Source organism: Podarcis tiliguerta (genome assembly GCF_965153285.1).
Source record: "Podarcis tiliguerta genome assembly, chromosome: 9".
Taxonomy (NCBI): domain Eukaryota; kingdom Metazoa; phylum Chordata; class Lepidosauria; order Squamata; family Lacertidae; genus Podarcis; species Podarcis tiliguerta.
The window spans coordinates 50086725-50108078 of NC_139542.1; the positions used below are offsets into that span (position 1 = coordinate 50086725).

A 21354-nucleotide genomic window follows, 5' to 3' on the forward strand; every position below is an offset into this window, starting at 1 on the left:
AAGTCTATTTCTGTTTTTGTTTTTGTTTTTGTTTTTAAATAAGACAGCTGCTTTGAGATCCTGTATTGAATATCCTGGGAGATTGAAGTTTTCTCCTACTGGCTTCTCTGTCTTGTGATTCCTGATGTCAGATTTATGTCCATTTATTCTTTGGCATAAGGTTTGGCCTGTTTGGCCAATACAGAGAACTGAAGGGCACTGCTGGCAGATCTATAGCAAACCTTTTTGGAACTAAAACTGAGATATTGGATTCTTGTCTCATTACATATGCTAAAGCTATTTTTGGTCATCTGCATACTATCCCTTGCTTTTTGCAGGAGGCAGGGGAGAGCTGAGCCGGCAGAGAAATAAGAAATAATGGGAAATAAGCCCTATTGAATTAAATGGGACCTACTCTTAGATAGGTAGGTTTTTGCCCCCTTTGTCATGCTTAGAGTAGACCAGATGAAGTCATTGGGATTCAAGTTAGGACTAACTTAAATCCTATTGATTTCAATAGGTCCACTCTTTCTGGATCCAGTTCAGGGCAGGGAACACCATGTTTGCCTAGTTACATTTAATTTCTCCCCGTGACATAACCATGCCAGTTAAAACACAATAAAAACACAATAAAAAGGCTACATTCTCTCTTCGCAAAAAAGACACTGTTCGTGTCCCATTGCTAGAAAAGTCCCCAAATAAAGATTAACAGTGTGCCATGAAGGTCAACAAATCTAGAGCATTTTGCATCAAACAAGGAGTATACTTTCAAGATGACAGTTCCCCAAAGGCAGTTTTCTATCACTAGATCCCTCTCCGTGACAAGGTCAGATGATGGTGAATCAATAAGCAACTGCCACGGATGAGCAGCTATCCTCTTGCTTTATATCCAGCACATGAAAGCAAATTGAAGCCTTCTCCATTGAACTCCAGTGCCATCACCAGCTCCATATGGAAAACAGTACAGAACTGCAGACATATTCCAAGAACAAAGCAGCAGAGAAGAAACCTATATAGTCTGCATTTTGCCCTGGAGCTTCTGTTACTGAAGCAGAAACCAGGGGATGCACCCTGACCTTCTTGTTTACTGTAAGTCCATATGCCTTTAAGAACTCATCTCAGCACTAGGAAAAATGGGGCAGGCATTTCATTGGGAAGGGAGGATAGACATACAGCAATAACCGAGTGCTGTTGATTTTTACACAGTGGAAAACAAAGGACTTAAACAAGACCGGGGATGAATAAATCACTTTGGCAGGTGCTGAATTACAGTCCACCAGGGCCTTACCTGAGGAGCATAGTTTATGAAATCCTATATTAATCAAAGAGTTTTATGGTGGTGTTTACACCATGCTTTTTACTGTAAATGCATTTGGCACACTTTCAGAATAAAGTGCAAATGTACTGATGTGCCATGGTTAGGTTGACTGCACCACCTTATTTTCATAAAACCCATCACTGAAAATAAGATTCAGGAGAGTGCTAAGTCTGTGCCTCTCACCATTTGCCTCTATTTCTTCTCATCCACATTCAAGAGGTAATAACTCTTCCACTCTTGCTTCGCTCATGTTTAGACAAATGTCTAATCCCTTCCTATTGTGCTGTCCTTCAACCATCACCATTAGAACCTTCTCCCTTTTAGATGAATAATTGCAAATTCAGCTGTTAATTGGACTGTTTTTAAAAGAAAATAAACTGAATTTGTCTTTGTATTCCAAACATTCTTCATCTCCGATGTTGAAGCCTTTCTCCTGTTTGCAAAATGTTAGAAGCAGTTTTGTTGTTCATATGCCACTAGGCACACTTATTTCTTGAATGGGATTAATTGCTAATCTTATTCTTATACTGTCCATGTGCACAATTGCACCATCTGTTGGAAGTATGACAGACTTCCAACAATTATGTATTCTGTCTAATGATCTGAACTGATTCATATCTCTTACTAAGCATGTGGATCTTGGGCTTATACTTTTCATAAGAATATCTGAAGATCTCAGAAGACTTTTCAAAATATACACACACTTTTGTAATAGTGCTTGGTTTCTGAGTGGTTTAACTAAAGTTTTAATAAATTAACTACTGTAATAGTAAATGCATGCAAATTCTACAGATTTCATTGAACAGAAACTTGTACTATTTGAAACTCACAGTAAAAATTAGTTTTTGAAAGCATTGTCTTTTAAAAGCATAGTTTTTAAAAACAGATCTGTAATCCATGCCTTCCACAAATGTGTTAAAGAGGAAAGATGGGACTTAGTGGAGCCTGACTTTGGTGCAGAGGATTTTGTGTAGAATGAGAAGAGTTTATAGACTGCGGCTTCATTGAGGAGTCTTTCATTTTCCACTGAGATCATTTTATCTACTGTACTTTTCCATGTATAACACGCTCCCTTGTATAACACGCCCCCTATTTTGGGGGACTCCAATTTCATAAAATGGCCCAAAGTTGATGAGCTTTTTTTTTGGGGGGGGGGGGAATACAGTAAATCACTAACCCAATGGTTGCAATTGCTCGCCCCGCTCGCTAACAATTGCTCACATCTGCTGCAAGCGTCTGCCTGATTGCCTACAGCAGAAGTAAATAGCAAGCAGAATTTCCGCAGCAGCAGCCAATCCTCAGCAGCCCTTGACACAGCAAACAATCACACACCCATTTCTCACAGCCGCCAATCACTCTACAAATCACCAATGACAGTCTGCAGTTCGCGGCTGCAACCAATCACCCATCTACCATACCCACTACCCGTGTATAAGACGTCCCCCGTTTTTAAACCTTCTTTTTCAGTAAAAAAACAAAACCCTAGACTTATAAATGGAAAAGTACAGTACTTGCTTTTACAATAGGTATAGAGAAACTGTACCTTTTCAGATGTTGTAGGACTATAACTCACATCATTCGTGATGATTGAACAAGCTAGCTGGGGCTGATGGGAATAGGAGTTCTACAACATCCGGGCCAGCAATATATTCCCCATATATGATTTAGTGTGACAGCTCAGCAGGAAAGACACAGAGCCATCATACACTGAGCATCACCAGAAAGATGTGGACAAAGGCTTGTCAGGTTAATTCAGACTAACAATTTACATATCTCATTGCAATTCTTCTTGCCTTGCTTCTACCCTTGACTCTTAGTCTCCCAGCCAGCAGCAGTCCTTAGCCAGTCTACTCCTTTCCTGCCAAGAGAACGAAGGTTCCTTAAAAATTTATTTTCTCCCATCCAAACTGACCTTCACAAGATTTTGCCAACTTTCTGACATCTACATTTGTGGCCTTCCATAGAAGATTTAAGATCTCATATTTTTCTTACATAAAAATATGTAAATGCAGGCCTACAGTGCTGATATCATGATATATTTACAACATGAATCAATTTATAACTCAAAATACATCCTTCTCTTGATGAAAAGAGACGTTTGATCAGCATTAAAAAGCTCATATTTTATAGTAATGACAAGAAGCAAGCTATAAATTATCCATAATAGTGGGCAATCCTATGCAAATGTTACCCTCCAGGTTAGAGTGGTCTTAAAGATAAGGGCTAGTCTTGCAATCTTATTATTTTCATTGGACTGGAAAGGACCAGGGATGCAGTACAGCATTCAATAGTCTACCTACTGATGTTTTGGTATAATTAAAAGAGTTTCCATATTACCTTTGTCCTAGGAGGCAAATGCAGCTGTTCCAAGACTGAGCAATACTGTGTTGCATGATTTCCAAAGAGCCAGGTGCTATGGCTGTCAGCCAGAACAGAATGACAATTGGGTAATCTGTGCAAGAAAGAGCAGTTTCTGCTCCTCCTCCTTACTGGCTGAGAGAGTTAAGTAAGTCAGCCGATCCCCAAGAGTCTTTCCCTCCCTTTACACTTGCGCTGAACCTGGCAGAAGGCTCTTTGATTCGCCTTCCACAGGATACCAACATAATCAGATGGGAACTCAGATGCACATGGTGGCAACTACATGTAAATAACCACAAAGACAGAGTAATAACTGTGGGACAATGTGGCTAACCCATTTTATTAATGCCAAATAGTATTTGTCAGTACAGTGGTACCTTGGGTTACAGATGCTTCAGGTTACAAACTTCGCTAACCAGGAAGTGGTTGCTCCAGGTTAAGAACTTTGCCCCAGGATAAGAACGGAAATCGTGCGCCAGCAGCGCAGCGGGAGGCCCCATTAGTGAAAGCACGCTTCAGGCTAAGAACTGTTTCAGGTTAAGAATGGAGCTCTGGAACATATTAAGTTCTCAACCCAAGGTACCACTGTAATTGTCCACACAAAACCTGAACACTTTGACTCAAAATTGCTACAGATAAGGTGCTAAATGGAGTGAAAGTAGATGCAATCCTTTTGAACAAAGCAGAAAGCTGTATGACATTTCACAACTTCCATAGGCATCTAGTTGGCCACTGTGAGAACAGAATGCTGCAATGGGTGGGGCTTTGGTGTGATCAAGCGGAGCTGCTACCTATGATCTTAGATAACTGCACCCACAGAATGCCAATTAGCACGGAGTTAATTTTCTGAGCTCAAAGGCAAATAGATGACAGGCTGGTTGGTTGTTCTTTCGCTTAAAAAACCTCCATCTTTCTGTCAGACAACTATCTAGTCTCAGGGAATAAAAGTTGTATTATAGGAGATGGATGTTGGCTATACAGAAATGTTAGGGTTCAACACCAACGCCTTGCAATACATACATACATACATACATACATCCAGACTGAAAGCAAAACTACAAAACATACGAGTCTCAAGCACATTGATGGTCCAAATGGAAGAGTACAGCAGAACATGTTATGGTGGAACATGGGCTTCAGAATTCACCCGTCATTTATTTAAAATATCCCCATGCCATAAGCTTGGGTAACCAGTCATTCACCAGAAGTTGGTGGAACACTGCTAGATAAGAAGGAATCATGTGACACAAGCAAGTGTTACCTAGTCTTATGAGGATGCTTACTCTGGTCTTCTCAGTCAAAGTTGCTCTTGAATTGCTGGTCTGTTAGTTTGCTTCCAGACCTGATTTGTTTCATGCAATCAAAAATTATTTACTATAGCTGAATACCTGCTTGTGTCCTATATATGCCACTAAATGAAATGCCGTAACTCAGAAACATCATGGACAGTTAAATTTTCTAGGCAGTATTGTTTTAGTCAGAGTAGACCAATTTAAATTAATGGCTCGAACTTAGTCATGTAATGAATCATAGAATTATAGAGTTGGAAGGGACCATGAGGGTCATCTAGTCCCACCTCCTGCAATCTTTTGCCCAATGTGGGGCTTAAACCCACAATCCTGAGATTAAGAGTCTCAAGCTCTATCGACTGCGCTATCCCAGTTCATTAATTTCAGTGGGTCTTCTCTGAGTAAATCTTAGTTGAACACCACCTTCTGTTTTCCAACTATGCTCTAATTATAATTTACTCATACCTGAGGGTGGGTCCTGGTCCTAAATGAGGAAGGACTCAGAAGTTAAAAGATTAGTCAACGCTATGTTTTGCATCAGTTAGAAACACAGAGATATTCTGAAAAGGATATCACAAACTGCTCGACTCAATAGTAGGTATTTTCAAATACAGGGAGAGATTCTGCCCACCACTATTATTTGAAGTGTTCATTTGCAAACAACAGAAGCTTAGCCTTTATTATGAATGCACTTCAGTTCAACGTCATCTAGGGAAAATATGGGGGTTTTGATTGCCAAAACACAGAGAAGACTGAGAACAGCCCAGCTGAGCTGGAATTAGTCATGTTTTAATAAAGTCCAAAGCTACAGTACTGTTGTATTAACCAACATGTGCCAGTACATTTCCCTTAGAATGTGCTTTCACCCCAAAACCATGTTCAATTATAGCAGCATTTCATCTTAGTTTTGTCTAACACTGTCTAAGAACAAAGATGTGTGTTTCCCATTCAAATACCCTTTCCCCCCTCTTGGAACTGTTGGCTTTCATGTATTCTCATCCTCTCTCACTATGCTGAATTTGCACAACTGCATCTACAGGGTAACTTTAATCCATTTTGATCCTGCAGGAGTCCTGAGACAGAACAATAAAACATCCAGATTTAGTTTCTGCCAGCTATAACTTTATGAACAACAAGGTCCTCAAGGAAAGCAGGGCAGATGAATGTAGCAAAAATGCTCCCATTGTTAATGCAAAGGGGAATTAGACATGGTGAGGGACATCACAAGACTTTAGGCTAATCAACCAAAAGTTTGTACCTCTTTAATGAGAAAGAGGATTTTGCAGAGGAAAACAGTTATTGTCTGTAAGTGAATCACAGCTATTGAAATCCAAAGCAGCAGTTGAGGCGGACTTCTTCTTTTGTAGTGAATATATTAGCAACAGACTGAACTATCTTTCTTGCCACACCACAGGGAAGCCTGACAGCCCTCCCCATGTTCAAAGAATATGTGAGGTAGGTTGCATGAGCTAACCACTTGCCACTACTAATACACCCAACAACCATGACCACCCCCATTCTGCATGTTTTGGACTCTATGTGCCTAGCAGTAGAACAACAGCCCTTTCCCATGGATAGTTAGTCATGGGCGGGGTATAAAGAATATATGATGATGATAATCTTATTGACATCCTTTGGTTGATGTTATTGACATCTAACACCCTATTAGAATGTGGTTCTTTTTTGGTTTTTTAATTGGGTTATTGTTTTTAGTTTGATTTTATATGTTGTGGTCTTGTTTGTGAACCACCCTGAGACCTCCAGGTATAGGACGGTGTATAAATTGAATAAATGATGATGATGATTGGGCCAGGATCCCACCCCTTGCATAAAGGAGTGGGTTCATTAGTGCTGAAGGAAATTGTTCTCCTTGGACTACACTGTTTCATCTCCTGAATAGGACAGTCTGACTCTGACAATGCCAGGAGGGAACCTTCCACTGGTGCCAATGGAAGTTTCACTTCTGAGAATGACAGCAGCAATGGGATGATTTTTGATGGTACCATGGTGAGAGGAGGAAAGGGCTAACCTTGCCACAAGTATCACAGTCCCAGTGGAAAATCACTCCACCTTTAATCAATTCTTTAAAAAAAATAATACACAGCGGCAATTGCCTTTCACAGACAAACAGAAGCTATTTTTTAACTGTCATATTTTTCAATAATAACTGCTCCCTTTCCCTCTCTGACCTGAGTCATGGCATTGGGAAGCATATTAAGGAGGCTCAGGGCTTTTTTTTCCCCCAGCTGGAACTTGCCAGAACTCAGTTTACACTTCTCTCAATTTTGCAGGGCAATTCCCAGCCAAGTAATGGGTTTACAAAATGCATATACTAGGGACTGTGTGCATGAAAATGCATATAGCAGTGAAAATATACACACATTGTATTTGGCAAAATTGTTTTGCAAAGATGTGTATATTTGGCAACACTGCATTTTAAAATGTACGCTAAAATGCTGATGGATTTTCATAGGGGTGGAGCAAAATCACACACTGGTGTGGAAATGGGGAGAACTCAACTTAGGGTTGGAAAAATGAGAAATGGAATGAAACCAAAATTGACAGATTTGCCCACCCCTCATTGAGTTACAGTTGGTTTCTCGCAGTCTTGGTGTACCTAGTGCCATCTCCCATCTGCTATGCTTCCTCTCCTCCACCTATCTACCTCTTTTTCTTTGCCATCCCTGCCTCCCAGGCCTTTATCTCAGTTGGTTTACCTACTGCTTCTGCAGTAGCAACATCTCTGGTTTCTCTGGCAACCCAGCAGGCAGGCTGAAACTCCACACAGTCAGCATCCTCCCCACCTGCCATGACTTATTTTAGCTTCTCAAGCAAATGTGCCCTCTTCACCCCAGTTCAGTCCAGGTCTCAACTGCTTCACAGACTGAGATAGCAGGATGCTTATTCTGGAAGGAAATGAAGCAAACCAGCTTAGCACACATACAGTAAGTAAGTCATATTTGAAGGGGTCCTAGAGAAAGTCCTCTTTTTTTGAGGAGTCTTTCACTCTTATTCGGAAGGTAGTAGAAAGGAGGTAGTGCTAAACATAATAGCCTGGAATGTCATCAGGAAATAAATACGAAGATGACATTCGAACAAAATAGTAAGTTGGTCCATTTCCACTCTCCCACAATTAAAGTTTCCAAATCAAAGGCCACAATGGGGTTGGGGTGATGGCCCATTTCTCGGGAGAAGTAAATGTAGTGATGTGATGGCTGTGTTGACTAACCAATTATCTAGCAGAATGACACCCCAACCTGGAAAATGTCTGCTCCATGCAAACTGGCTATGCAAACAAACCATGATGCTAAGCCAATGTTTATTCTTGTGAAACAAAACAAACCACAAACTCTGGTTCAGCTGCAATGCTGAGCCAGGGATCCTGATTTCTGGCTCTCACTTCTGCTAGGGGAAGAATGAAGTGGGAGCAGTCGCCACATTCATAGTAAACTACTGGCAATGGTTTACTATGTGAAGTGGGCCAGGATGTCTTCAGCCCTTTTACTTATTTTCTATCCCTGTTAAAGCGAAATTTTTCTTTTCTGTCCCACAATGTTCTCTGCTTCTTCCTGATTGTGTGGACACCACTCCTCCACTATGAGACTATGCCTTATCCCTCACCATTCATCGTGGCTCGATCTTCAAAAACTTGCTTCTTTGTTCTTTTGGTCTTCAAAAAACTTGCTTCCTTTTTGTTCTTTGGTCCACTGCAATCCCGAACTTGGGCGCAGCCGGCCTATATAGCTGGGTAGTGGATCAGAGTGAAGACTGCTGCACTCTGGCACCGAAGCACCACCCACTCTGGCCACCTAATTGGCCAATTTAAATCTTGAGCATAGTGGGCCATCTCACCCTCCCTTGCAAAGGAGGGCAGGGAAAATTCCTCAACAGTCTGGCTCCAATGGTGAGGACTTTTCTCCATGGAGCCAAGGGCCTCCTATGATGGGCCACAAATGCTGCCCACCTGGAGACTGGGTAACCAGTCATTTTCTATCCCAGTTAAATACAAATGATTCTGTATTCTAGACAGGATTTTGGGAAAAAAAGAGTCCCTCCTACCACCCAGAATCTCTCTCAGTGGTCACCCCCCCACCCGCCGCCAGCATATTTTAAAAATACAAAGCGGGTCAGATAAAAATCTGAAGTCAAGCCAGTTCCCACCATTTGTGAGGAGAATCAAATCCTGTTCATTGGTGGAGTTAATGGAAGCAAAGGAAGATCAATTTACTGCAGCACAGAGGCACTACTATCCCTGAACCCTGGGTAACTTCCCTAGGACAAAAACTTTTGCCATACCTTACACACCTCTTTGGGATGTAATTGGAGTCAAATGGTGCACAATTGCTGTGAAAGGAGTGTACTATTCAGTCAATGAGCTTTGTAACTGATCCAACTTTGTTCAATGGGCTTTTTTAAAAAAAGGAAAAGCAAAACCACACACACCTCCATTCAAAATATTGCCATTTCTACCTTTGTAAAGTATCCCAGGTATTCCATGGCAAGGAAGCAAACGTGAAGCAGCATGTGTTCTGAAAGGATACACTCAGTAAAACACTTACACAATAGTTAGGGTCAAAGAGGCTCTCACAGCCTGAGAGCTTTTGCGGATCACAGAGAGTTCTTTGCATCAGCAATGCACCCTGTTCAGGGATCACTGTGTGTCATATACTGTTTTGCATTGATTCACTGAACTCCCAGACCTATCAGCTCATCTTCCTTCGATGAGACACAGCTAATTTCAAGCACAGCTGCACTGAAAGTCCTCAGGAAACTCTTTCAGTATGAAAAGGAGGCTTTTGGGGGGAAGCTATACATTTTCTCCAAAGACTGCCAAATGCTAATCTTGTGTATGCCTGCTGGCTGTTGCTTGCACCAGTCATTTCTTTCTATCACTGGGGATCTCCTTCCTCACAACACAATCACAGCCAATTGGGGATCATACTCTGAATGTAAAGATTTCAGATGGCCATGTAGCCAATCAGGCTTGGCATCATGATGACATAATGGAAAATGTCATAGTGGAGGATAAAGAAAGCCACTACAGAGTGAGAACATGGCTTTCTAGCTGGGTTGGGGGAGCACATCTGGTCTTGAATACATTTTGTGGAGGAAAGGGATCAGCTGCCCACACTATCATAAGGAACAGACAGTGCAGGTACTTCCCTACCCAAAACTTCTTTCTTGTCCCATTGTTCTCCAAATTTTTCTCATTTGTCCACAAAAGCTGCCAAAAGGGATCCCTTTTCATCGCCTCTGAACAGGGCTGCAAATCAAGGGGTCAGAGTTAGCTAAGCCAGAATTTTACACTTTCCTAGTTTGAAAAAGGGGTTCTCTTATAATTCTGCTCACTTTCACTGTGGTTTCCTAGGCTAGGGTTTCTGAAGACCAGCATTTTGTGTGCTCTACAACAGAAAATTAGAATCCCAATATTATTTCCAACATAATGCTAAGGTAAACCTTCTGTCAATGCAATGATTTCCCGCCCTGCAGGATAGAACATTCTCCCTACCTCCCCATCTGTGCTCCTTAAACTTGCTCAGGATTTCCTCCCCAACCCTATGGAACAGGTCTGGGGATAGTGTAGGGGCACTAATCCTTGCAAAAAATCCTTGCACTAGCACTAACCTTGTAAAAAGTTCACTGAATACAGTAGTAGTCCACTGATGTCTTTTACATTTATAAAATAATGGTGCTTATTCAGGATGTCCTCAGGGCGCAACTAATAAATTTTAAGGGATCCAGAGTATGCCATTTTGCTTAAGAACTGGATTAAGTTCCTGGCTAGATCTGATCAAAATCTACATTGTTTAGCATTCTTCTCAGCAATCCCAGCAAGTAGCAAGCATTCAGTGGTCTATCCAAAATCACAATAGTCATGCAAAAATTCTAGGGCTGTGCACAACCCTCCAATCCTATATCAGAGCAGATCCAGTGCTTCAGAGTGGCACTGACCTAACCTGAGCTGATTCAACCCAGATCTGTGCTCTGAGCAGATTCAGGGGCCTTCCACAGTGTTTAATTAGGGTTCAAAACCTTAATTAAAGATGTAGTCCAGGGAGGGGGGAGAGGAGGCACACAGAGACTGTTGTGTACATCTCCTTCTTCCCTCTCCCAACCTCATGTTTAATTGGATTTTAAACCCTAATTAAAATGCAGTTAGGAGAAAGGCAGGAGATGTCTGCGCATCTCCCCCATCTTCTCTGTTATATCACCCCCCCTTCTGCTTTTGACACCCACAGATTGCTTTGGGTGGACCCTATCCAACCTGGGGTAATCCAGGGTTGCCACAATCCTATCTGACTAAATACCAGGTCAACCCAAATCAGCTAGATTCAGTTCAGGATCTGACCAGGTTTGGTACACAGCTCTAACTAGCAGTAGCATGAAGCCAGTTTCTCTCTCTTTGTTTATTCAGTGTCTCTACCACCAGAAGTTGACCAGTGCTCACAACTAAAAAGCTCAGTCCCATTTTTGGATTGATTTCATCCATGTAGAAGTATCCACATTTTACTGAAAATTAAAATTTTGCCTTCTCACCGATTTCTTTTTATTTAAATAGATGATGATGATGATAATAACAGATTGGGCAGTTTATATAATAGTATATCATTTATTTTATAGAGAGTCTCTGCTCATTATTTTTCACATTTCCTTGTCGGAGTACAACAGTAATTAAGGAAAAACAATGCAAATGAATACCATTCCCATCAAGTGAACAGCTCCCCCTTGACATTTTTTAAATGTCATGAAAATGTTGCTACAGTCAGTTACACTTGGATGTTTAATTCACAGAGAAAAACTATAACTAGGGATGCAATGGCCCTATCAGCTTTGAGCAAATAAAGACGTAACTGAAATGGCAGACATGCAGGGAGTTCCTCTGCTACAGAGGGGGGTTAGCAGAAGACTACATACTAAAGTCAATTGATACATCTTCTATTGGTCTTGCCACTGGCTGTCATGACCATACCTGTCAACCTTGCAGATTGTGGTGAAGGACCGAAGAGGAGGAGGTTCACACTACTTCCATGGAGGAATAACCACCAGTACCTTATTCAGTGCCTTCCCAGCTAAAGGACACAGCTTTTTCACCATCCAGACTTGGAGGATGATTCTTCTGCAAAAATCTCTGTCTCCCCAGCTTCACAGAAATCAAAGGCTACCAAATAAGGCAAGTGCCTTAAGCAGCCAGCCAGATGGAGCATACCATATTTTAGGCTTGGTCAGCCTCCATAAGGCTTCCATTGACTCTAGCTCCCTGCAGAGAGAACATCTGCTATATCTGCCTTAGCATGACCCCTTGGAGCTGTCCTAGGTCCTGTCCATATGTTTTCCTCTTGACTAGACTCCCATGTGAGACAGGTTCACTGTTTTGGTGTGTGCACGCGCATGTGTGCACATGCACCACAGAAACATTCACAAGTTTCATTTATTTCAGTGATGGGGATCTGTAGCTCTCCAAATGTTGCTGGCCTAAAATTCCATTTTTTTCATAACTCTGGGATCTGAAGAGGGGGTATCTGAGGATGAGGGCTGGGGATTCAGAGTGGGAAAGAGAATTGCCCTCAGGGCCAGCACCAGATGTACGTAATCAACCAGAAGCACACGTGCAAGAGAATTCCATTATGCCACTACTGCTCTGGTCTGAAGTTGTCACGTTGCTCTCCTCTAACTCAGAAGCCGTAGTGGACCCATAGTTGACCCCACTCTGTTGGAGTCAATGACTGCCAAACAAGCTGGAGTCCTTAAGTAAAGATGAACCTCTTGCCAAAGACAGAGCCAGCAACTTAGACACAAACCCACCCTTTATGAAAAAAATAAACAAAATGAAAATAATTGCAATTATTTCTACCACTACTTACTCACTTTTATTTCAGCTCACTTATCATAGATACAGGCAGCATTATATTTTGAAGGCAATTAATACAACATACCTATATTTTTGCACTTCTTCCAGTTCACATGGGCTTGATGTGATTACTGGCCACAAGACTTCCATAAAGTGATCTAATATCTGCCTCCTTCATTAAGTCTGAATTTGCAGCATCAACTTTCATTATTAATAAGCTCAGAACATGTTAAACCGAGTCATCTTTGGCAGGTGTTTCAATAGCATAAAAATGGAAAACTGTCACTAAACAGGCAGCTGGTAACAAACTCTGAATTAATTTCTAACCGATGTATTCTATAAAAGTGTATTCATCTATGAGCCAACAACATAGTGAAGGGGATAAAAAATTAATTGGTATTTCATAATTTTCCCAATACCATCTTGCTGGCCTGACCTTAACAAGAAACCCACAGAGGATCGTAGGGCAAGGCAGCCCACTAGCTTCAGCACCATGGAAAGCTCCAGGTGAACAACTTGCTCCAAAAAGAAAGTCTAAAGGTGAAATAAAGCCTTTTATACATCTGCGGCCATTTCATCCTTGAGCAGTGAAAGACCTTAAAGGGGCAAATCTCTGCCTTGGATGTTAGCACTCCCCCTCCTGTCTTGACAATTCCCTGCAGTCTTATTGCCTAGGCTGATGGGCTGAAATGGGGATTTGCATCCCTGGTGCAAAGGGGTCTGTTCCTTGAGTAGTGTAGGCTCTTCGGACCACAGAGGTCCTAGTTCAAGTACCCAGTTATTTAAAAATGCTCTCTCCCTGTCATTTCCCACATCAATTTCAATGCTCCTCTAATTCCACTTAAGGATCTCCAGTTCTGACTATGTAAATTTCTTCCTCACTCTCTGCTTCCCAACAATAATTTATTTTCCTCTATCTCCTTCAGTTTAATCTGCCATTCCCATTTCCTTCATCATTTCTTCTCCAGTCTTCTAGCATTCCACTTCTCATTTCTACATAGCCTCCCCTTCTCTGTCCACTTTCCTCTCTGCCTGCCAACCCATTATCAAAGTCAACTTCCTCTTAAACCTTTTATTGACCCACTCACTTTAGATTTACTTTCTCTGCAATTTGTTAGCACTTAATCCTTGCACATCCAATTTGTGTAATACTTCCATCTGGCCATATTGTCTCTTCCCATCTTTGTTGTCCCTGCCTTAGATTGTAACACTTCTGGAAAGAACCTTGTTATTTGGGTAACCTATAAATTGTGCACTAAACGTACTAAAGGCAAGATGGGAATTTTAAAAAAAGAAATTACCTTAGAGTGTGGGATAAAACAAATTAATAGTGGTGTAGAAATTAATGCTCAAGTTGCTACAAGAACTTACTCTTCTTTTCTATGATAAGTGACTGAATACAGAGCTTTATGTTACCTTACACAGAAAGTACACAGACCAAAATAATAATAATAATAATAATAATAATAATAATAATAATAATAATAATATTTATACCCCACCCATCTGGCTGGGCCTCCCCAGCCACTCTGGGCAGCTTCCAAAAAAATATTAAAATACTGTAATACATCAAACATTAAAAGCTTCCCTAAACAGGGCTGCCTTCAGATGTCTTCTAAATGTCTGGTAGTTGTTGTTCTCTTTGACATCTGGTGGGAGGGCGTTCCACAGGGAGGGCACCACTACTGAGAAGGCCCTCTGCCTGGTTCCCTGTAACTTGGCTGATATTTGTAAATATCTCTGTAAAAGATGCTGATATTTGAAGAAAAGACACTTGTGCAAAAATTAATTTCTCCTCTCTGTGACTACCTTCTCCCACATCTTCTGATTCTCCTTGAGCCATAGGATATACATTTTATAATTGATTAAAATTCTGAAATCACAACCCACCCATGTCCTTTTATCTATGCCTTGACCACACCCCACAGGCCTTCCAACATAAATCCCCCACCCCATTCAATTCAATTCCTACATTTTTGTCATTATTTATCCATATGCCTAAATCCAAAATCCCATGTTTTTCTGACTCCATGGCTACTGAATTCCCTTTCAACCAACCTAATGATCTAGGTTGGTTGTTTCCTGCCCTTCGGTAGGAAACAAGCAGCCACTGATAAGCCAAACCATGGAAGTGGTGAATTCTGTTATGGGAGGCCTTATTTCCTTTTACCTATGGAAACAAGAGGCACAGCAGCAAGCTTGATGCCAGTGTACTGATGGAAGAAGTCTGGCAGCATTGCTTGCAGGAATCTAATAAATGTGAAACTGGTGTTTATCCTCTAGTTCTTGAATGCCTCATTTAAAAATAACATTATTGATCTGGCATTTTGCTGTTTAAATGGGCCCTTAAGACTTCTATTCTTGTGTCATCCAGAATTGATTCTTAAAAATCTATAATTTAAAAAATCAGAGTTTTAAGCATTCCTGTATCATTAATGTGCCACGAACTGCTCATTTTTGCTGTAAGAAATCTATGCATTGATTTTAAAAAATGTCACTTGGAGTTGCACTTCCCACCACAAGAGAATTTTTTTGGGGATGACTTACATACCGATATCAAGTACATTCACATGGAAGTGGCTCTAAATGTTCCCATTGTGGACATTTCCCTTTGTGGACAGCTCACAAGGCTCAGGCTCAGCCTGAGTTTGGGCTTCAATTCCCCATAGTCATTCAGAAAAGCTTTGCCTGAGCTCTGTCCAGCATACAATATTCGCTGTAGTGGTGGAGATTGGCTTGGCCACAGGAGAATGTGTTCAGATGACCTCTGCCCTCAAGGGAAGACTCCCTTTAGCATAACTTCTGCCTGTGAAGTGTGTGGTCTGCTATGCACTTAACTTGAACCCATGACAAGATCCTGTGATTGTGTACCAAAGCTTTTCTCCCACTTTTTGTCTTGGCTCCTTGCGTCATTTCATGGATCTACATTGTAAATAATTAGTACACCACCCCAATGCAAGTCAGATACTTTGTTAAACTGCTGTGAGGTTCATTGTACACTTGCTCAACAACTACTGGCTTATGCGGAAACAAGATAATTTCTCTCTCTTCTGCAGGTGTTGGGGAAGGTCACCATAATATCTTGCTTAGAAATGAATAAGGCCTATTATGCAATAAGCCATCTGTATGCCAATGAAGAACTGATGACAATAGCTGCAGAAAACCTTCAAGATGTATAGTCCTCACAAATATGTTCTGTAAGCCTGTAGCAGTTGTGTATCTACATGTCTGAGCCATCAGATTGCGAGTCAGCTTGCACAAGTAGATATATGTCCCTAGCCTTTATATTGGAAGGTGCTTTAAGAAGTTATAGCCTAGCTACAAACTACATCCTTGACCTTTTTAAGGGACAGCGGCATGGTGCTTCTACTCTTCAGCAATATCAGCTGCCTTTTGTAATTCTCATTAGTAAGGAAATTGCACATCTTCCTCCCTTTTGTTTTATTGGCTTCTGTAATCTGAAGACTTCCTTAGTCTTTCCATGATATACCGTATAGTAAAGGATTGTCTGAGTGGGAGGCACACAAGGCCCTACAGCACTGTGGTTCTGTGAAATGAGCCACACTACAGATATATTTTAAGCAGCAAACAGGTACCGTGAAACACCTCCTCAGAACATCTACAGGCTAGTTTATAAATGCACATACTCCACTTGATTACTCAATACAGTAATTCATCAAGGAATGTGTGTGAACTGATTCTGCTTGAAATTATCATGGTTCAGCTAATGTAGGATGATATGGAAATTCCATCTCTGGTGTTTGATCTGTGATGGGGAATTCCATCCTCATGAATAAAAAACTAATAAATATGTATGTGTCGAAGCAGCTCCATGAAAGCTTCTGCTAATTACTAGGAATATTAAAGGACCAGCTCACACATGGCTTGCAGGAGCTGAAAAGCTGTTAGCTAGTGGGATAGCACAATATGGACCCCTTTCCTTCCCGATTTCCAGAAAAGCAGCATAATAGTCCATACCCGGCACTGCTGGGCCATACAGATGCTGAAGCAGAGAACCAGGGCAGCAGTCCTGAAGGAAGCTCTTGCAATGGATTAGTGATAGGTTCTAGTGCTAGCGCCAGGTGCTGGTGAGGTTCCCCTTCATGCTGTGGAAGGAACTTTACACTGGCTTAAAGTGCACAATTTCATAGTGTTTGGGTCATCAGTCTTTGTAAGAAAAAGCTACTAGAGTTTGGCTGGCAGAAGCAGCTACCCTCAAGCTCAGTGGCATGTCTTGTGTTAGAAACATGAGTTTCCTCTTCCAACAGGCAACTGATCTAGAGCCTTTCAAGAAAATGTGGTTTTCCTGTAGGGATTGAGCAGTCATGACTGTATGATCTTGCCCTAAGCCCTAAGCAGACATTTTGACTGGGTACATTGGTTTTACTTGAAGTGGGGGATCTGGAGTCAGACCCCCACCACAAACTGCCATGCAGATTGTGGCTGCGTGTGTGTGTGTGTGTAATATAGGCTTTCTTCCACATACCAGAGCAGTAATGCTGGCAATAGGACTGTGTCCTTTGCTGCACCTGAGGACAGCAGACTAGCTTGCAAAGGGCAAGGCAAGCCATTATGGTACATACAGCTCGGTCCTCCAAAACCACACAGTTGTTCCCCCTCATAGATTCCCATCACCTGTGCCAGCCACCTCATAGTCACCTCACTTGGCCTAATGGTAGAGCTGGGCTTACACCTGCCATTTCAGACTCCTCTCCTGTTTTCAACTTCCCTGCCTTTTCATTCACCAGTGCTGGAATGTGCATCTCTCACAGTGCAATTCCCCCCTGCCCTTCTACGTATATCACTCGATGTGCCTGCTAGCATACAGAATGGAGAAAACAAAAGGGCATAGCTGACCCGCCACCCCATGGCAATGTCTTGGTGGCTGGAATAAGTCCAGGCAGAACTTAGAAACAGAGCTAGCAAAAAGAAAGGGGGGAGGGAGAGATGAAGTTATAGCAATGGGAGGAAAAAAATAAAATAAATTCAAGGACACGATGACAACTGCTGTGAGGAGCCTCTGCCTGTTACAAAGGTATTAGAATGTTGCCATGGTTACAACTTTCCCCCCACAAAGGGATAAGCAGACTTTTAATAGAGGGATTTATTGATGGTTGTGCTGTAGCAAGAGTGTCCAGCAGAAACTGGCAGAATGGGGGAAACTGTGGTAAGCAATTAGAGTGTCCTAAGCAGGCAATGAATAAACTTCAGCAGTCCCCTGGGGAAACACGAGAGTGATTATTTGAAAATGCAGCATAGTTTCAAGGAAATCAGAGGCAGCTGTTACCCAGTGGGTCACTGCCATTTGTCTCCAGAAATAATGCAGGGTTACCTCAACTACTAAATACAGTGGTACCGCGGGTTAAGAACTTAATTCGTTCTGGAGGTCCTTTCTTAACTTGAAACTGTTCTTAGCCTGAGGTACCACTTTAGCTAATGAGGCCTCCCACTGCCACCGCTGCACAATTTCTGTTCTCATCCTGAAGCAAAGTTCTTAACCCAAGGTACTACTTCCGGGTTAGCGGAGTCTGTAACCTGAAGTGTCTGTAACCTGAAGCATCTGTAACACGAAGTACCACTGTACTGTGCTGTGCGACAGTTACATATCTTCTTTTTCTCTGTGTCTGCAAACATAGGCCATTTCATCACAAATCCCCTCCAAATTCCTTATTTTGCGGCTGAATATTATTTTGCTCTGAAAGTAATAGTCTGTAGTCTATCTTGAGAATCACACACTACTCTTTTTCCAGCTTATCACATAAAGACCAGTTTACATAAGCACTCCTCAGGTGCTAGCTCACCTCATGTCCATTTCTGGAAGGCAACTCTTTGCAGTGGGGAGCCTTGTATATATGGGGGGGGGGGATCCCTATGTTTTGGAACCTGAGAAAACCAGAGCTCCAAACACACAGAAGAAGTCACCACAGTTCTGTGTTTTTATGCCTGAAAGGGGCTGTAGACCCAGCAGAATCAGTTGATTAGCTGGCCTGTACCACTCCAGGTAGGGGGCCTGCATATTTGAATGGTTTTGCATGAAAAACCACCCTGAACATACCAAAACGGCATGTCAGGGAGGTGTAGGCTGATACTTTCTCCCGGGCTTGCTAAATTTCTACAGGCACTCAGAGCAACACAGCATATAGGGCTGGATTGAACTAAGCTGTTGCGTGCACAGAAAGAGGTCTGCTCTGCTCATGCAATAGGACGAGAGGTGGATTTAGGGAAGCATGACCGGTTCACCCACACTGGGTGCCAAGTCGAGAGGGTGCTGCAACAATGACTTAGAATGGGAGGCGAGAGGCAGGTGGCACTGAATTTTGGCTTCTCAAGGGGCACTGCTGAAGTATGAAAGTTCAAAGTCCACCATTGACAGGACTGAACCCCTCCCACCCCACATTTTGTGTAAGCAAACCCAGACATGTAGAATGTGGACATGTGTTTTAAGCTGATTTTTATTTTCTTACTGGTTTTCTTTTTTTAATCCTTTCAAATTGTGTGGTTGTTTTTTTACTCTTTTTACTGATATTTTTATTGTGTTATTTTTATAAACTGCTTTGGGCTTACACTCCAGCAGTATATAAATCTTGTGAAATAAATAAAAGTGCAGTTGTTGTTATGGTGGATATGTCGGAGGAAAATGGTGGTTAGGAACCCTCTATTATTAGTGATAACTGCTCCCTGCCCTAAAGTCTTGAATAGCTGCAGGGCTGAATGGGGGGAGGGTAGTAACCTGCCAAATATCTGCTTGTCATTTGTCTTTTAGACTGAGGAGCACCAACAAAAAATGTGGCAATACTAGCTGTCATTCGTTGATGGGGAAAACACTACAGTACATGTCAAAGGCTTACAAGCTAAGCCTCCAATAAAGGGAGGACAGAAGCAGAAAAAAGTTCCGCTGAACACAGTGGGGTATATAGCTACCACTTTTGTTAGTCTATGTATATATGTGCGTAGATAGATAGATATCTGTTCCCAAGCTAGGTGAGAATTGTTACCATGGTTTCGGTTTTATACTACTGAAAACGGGGATGGGGAGAGATAGGGATTTATGTAAGCAAGCGAACCACAAATGCAGCACTGTCGACTTAGAGCGGACATTTACCGACTTGAACAACTTCGCCAGGGAATACTTTCTTTATTAGGAAATGAAACGGGGGGGGGGGGGGAGACAACGAATCAAAAGCAAGCTTAAATTCTTCTTCACCTCTGAGCTAGACCACTTCTTCCATAGAAATGTCAAAGCTGGGATTCTGTGCCCACGTTCTTTCATTTATGTGTTATATAAACTAACAGACAACCAGTTTACTTTTGGGGGGGTGTCACAAAATGCACACCAGAGCAGTTTTCAACTATAGACAGTAAAAATCCATGAGATCTAGCAATCAAATCGTTAACACATATAAAATATTTGTTTCCATATAAGGTGCACACACTGACAAACCCTCACACACACTATGGGCTTGTACACTTTGCTTGCCAACTCCACCTAACCCTTTGCCAACTTGCCCACACCTGACCCACCCCACTCCTTTGACACTGTATCCACCCCATTGCCTATCCCATGTGGCAGTAGTGGACTTTGGGCTCCCAAATTTCAGTGGTGCCCTGTGCAATGCTAAAATCCTTCTATAACAGGTGTAGCTAATGTGATACTCTCCAAATGTTACTCCCACCATCCTTGACCATTAGCCATGCTTACTGGTGTTAATGGGAGCTGGGGTCCCACAACACCAGGAAGGCACCACATTGGTTACCTATATTCTACAGCAACAATCTCATAGAATAAATAGACTACAGACTATAAAATATAGCTTATTCTAGAAGTAAGACCAGAGGACCAGAGATTCAGGGTCAAGTATATACCTACTTTGAGACATTGCCCCCTTTATACATTATGCATATGAGATCATGAGTTGATCAAGGAGTGGGGCCACACCCCTGCGTTAGGACGTACCACTGGCTCTGCCTCCTGGACATCAGTACACATGTCTGCTTGGAGGAAACTTACATGTGAGCAGAAAGATCTGTCATATCAGGACTCTAGGAGTATATCCACAGGTTGGTGCCTACACCATTCAAGGTCTGTGATCCACAGAACCTTTCCAACAATAGCTTGATCTACTTCTCTCTCACACTGTTTATATATATCTCCATGCAACTATGAATATCCATTCCCCTGGATAATACAGATGCTAATCTTATATATAATTGTCAATCTAACAATATATAACTAATATAATTGAGTGTGTTGCAGGTTTCATGTCGCTGCATTATGTTTATGTCACAAATACCTTAATTTTCCATCTTCCTTTCTTTCTTGCAACCCCCTTCAGTAGTTTGTTTCTTGCGTATGATAAACATTTATGTATCAATTTTATGCCAATGCACCCACAGTTTATAGCAGCAGCTTAGAGTTCAATAGTGCCATACAACAAGGGAAAGGAACATGGATGGGAGAAAAAAATACGCATTCCTTGCCTCCATGGCTGCTACATGAGACAGTTCTGGGTTGGAAGGAGAGAAATGTGATCTGGTCCCAGCTGATCTAATGGAGGAGGCCT

At 41.8% G+C, this 21354-nt stretch overlaps 1 protein-coding gene and 1 long non-coding RNA gene across 4 annotated transcripts in view; both read left to right on the forward strand.

Moving 5' to 3' along the window:
* TLR3 (toll like receptor 3) overlaps window positions 1-21354 on the forward strand; it is a 112937-nt gene that overhangs the window by 40782 nt on the left and 50801 nt on the right. The gene's annotated exons all lie outside the window — the stretch shown is intronic.
* LOC310685100 lies at window positions 9973-16219 on the forward strand. Of its 2 annotated transcripts, XR_014515068.1 has the most exons (3): window positions 9973-10099; window positions 11930-12115; window positions 15850-16219. It is a non-coding gene; the product is annotated as an uncharacterized lncRNA (long non-coding RNA). The 2 variants fall into 2 exon arrangements; XR_014515069.1 differs by lacking the exon at window positions 15850-16219 and having other exon boundaries at window positions 11930-12789.